Source organism: Brassica oleracea, chromosome C9 (assembly GCF_000695525.1).
Source record: "Brassica oleracea var. oleracea cultivar TO1000 chromosome C9, BOL, whole genome shotgun sequence".
Lineage (NCBI taxonomy): Eukaryota > Viridiplantae > Streptophyta > Magnoliopsida > Brassicales > Brassicaceae > Brassica > Brassica oleracea.
In genome coordinates, this window is record NC_027756.1 from 17,860,846 (window position 1) to 17,863,505 (window position 2,660).

A 2,660-nucleotide genomic window follows, 5' to 3' on the forward strand; every position below is an offset into this window, starting at 1 on the left:
TTATTATATTTTTTCTGTCTTTTACATTTTTAACATTTTTGTAATTTTACTACAGGTAAATCTCTAGATAATTTTTTACAATATTTTCTGGGTTTTAAAATTTTAAATTTATACATATATGATGTTGATGTGCAAAACATATCAAACTTATATATTTACAAAAAAAAATTAAAAGTGTTAATTTTGAAAATTTCAGTTACTAATTTTTCAGATAATATTATAAATTTTTTGATTTTTTTTTCAATTTTTAAAGGTAAAACTCCTCAACTATGTTTACTTAATGAAGAAATCCCTAAACTAAAGATTTACCGGTAGTAACGGTAATTATGATCTGCTAGGGTTTAATTCATTAAATAAAGTTAGTTTGGGGGTTTTTTCGTTAAATACTTAGTTTGAGAGTTTTTACCCAAAACAAACTTAGTTGAAGGGTTTTAACGTTAAAAATCCTTATGACAACTTAGTTCCAAGTTATATGAAAAGTTATTTTAAAGTTATATTCGGACAGGTTATTATAACGGGGTAAATGTACTTTGTCATAACATGATTATATTTAGATAATAACAAGTCATAATAACATGATTAGATTTAAAAAAACTGGTGAGATTTCGTAATCAATGACAAGTTAATTCCATGTTTAGATTTTGTTTTCTCCACTCGACTAATAGCTAGCACAACAGAAGAAATAAAACAAACAGAACTTTTTGAAAAGAACAAAGCATATAAACACGTATTTAAAACCAAGATGACGAACAATAGAAGAATCGAGTTACTCTAGTTAAAGTTATAAAGATCTTTAAGCAACTACACAGAAAAATGTCTTTAACACAATACAAACAAAGACCAGGATACAATTTGTTGGAGTTATAAAGATTTACTTTTTCGGTTGTACATTAACCAAGCATAATCGAATTTATGAGAGACAGATATTGAAGTCATGGTCTTCTTATTACATAAATAATCAAACTAAGAACATTATAGATCAAAAATATATAATAGAGAGATATAGCAGAAGAATAAAGAAAACACAGTTGGTATCTTTTAATTTCCCAAGAGAGGAGCCTCATGTGAAGGAGACGACTCAATGGTTCCTAATATGTCCACTTTGGCTTCCTTGGCCTTCCCCCACAACACCATGCAAAATCCTACTGATATCAATATTCCTCCTATCAAACTATATAGCCAAACATAAACCAAGCAAACTGAGAGATGAGATTAGCATAATAAGATTAAAAACATAACCAAATTAAGAAAAAGAGAAGCAAAAGAAATGTTTATACATTCCAAGGTAGATGGACTCGCTGAGGAAAATGGTCGTTGATGCGGCTGCGATCAATATAGATAATGGTTTGAACATTGACAAATACACGGGTCCCTTGTAAATCACTGCCCATGTATGTACAATATAGTATCCTGAATTCAAAATACCCTATGAAAAAATATAAGAACATGAGTGAGTTAACAAACATCTACAATGAAATATTATGTCACATATATATTTATGTAAAACTTACCGTTGCTACAAGGCTAATCAAGGTTTTGCAAATCGTATCATCCATGCCTTTGAGTCATCCTTCTCAACCAGAAGATTAACGAATGCACACACACAGACAATGCAAACATTGTGTACGAGCGTTACAACGATAGTAGATGGATATTGACTCATTATGTGTGCCTATATATAAATATTTCGAGTTATCATATAATATATCTTGTTGATTGTATTTGTATTCTGAAATACAGAGAAGATGTAATGTATGTACCATAACAAGGTAAGAGAAGGAGTAAAGAATGTTCTAAAGAGCAAGAAGGCCACCTCCAATAACCCAATATGACTGTAAAGACATAAGAGCATGAACATCAATGAACCCCCATTTGGGGTTCATGTTTTCAATTTTTTATTTGTGAACATAGCTTGGGCTTCGGCAAGACAGATGGGCCAGAAGCAATGCTGATATGACTTGGGCCAAGAACACGCAGGCCCACTCCATCTGAAACACTTAGTCACATATAAATATAACGTGAGTATGTTGATTAGGTTAAGCCGTACAATACACGAAGGTTGTTACATAGCAGACAGCAACAAGTATTCAGATCAAGGTGAAGTGCAAGGGGAAGGAGACAACAATACAAGATCAATAGCTTAGGCCTAAGTCTAGTTGATCTAAGGACTTTGTTGTATTCTCTTGTGAAGAGTATTTGATACTTGTGTAACAAACTATCTAGAACACTACTTTGGTGTTTCTAGAGTCTCTTTGATCTAGTGAAGTTTGGGAGAAGAAGTTCTCCCACGAGACGTACCGTGCCAAGGGCCGGGAACTCGTTAAATTGACTGTGTCATTGCTTTCAGTTTAAAACCTAGATCTAAGACTAACTTGGAACCTAAGTAACCTAAGCTAAATTCTCTTACAAGTGGTATCAGAGCTTCCGGGTTATTAAAGCTACTTAGGAGAGAGAGACAGAGTCATATCCATTACCTGTTCAATGGTGACTTCGAAGGAACGTGTGGATATTGACCGGTTCGAGGGTGATGGTGATTTCGCCCTGTGGAAGGTGAGGATGCTTGCTCACTTTGGAGTGCTTGGGCTTAAGTCCATTCTCACTGACGAGAAGCTTCTAAAGGAGGGATCAGACGCAAAGGATGAACCTGAGTCTGCCATGAA

The 2,660-nt window shown here is 33.6% G+C and overlaps 1 pseudogene; it reads right to left on the bottom strand.

The window, feature by feature from the left end:
- Nucleotides 1-847: 847 nt before the first annotated feature.
- The window catches only part of LOC106316355, a 6,435-nt pseudogene continuing 4,622 nt past the window's right edge, over nucleotides 848-2,660 (bottom strand).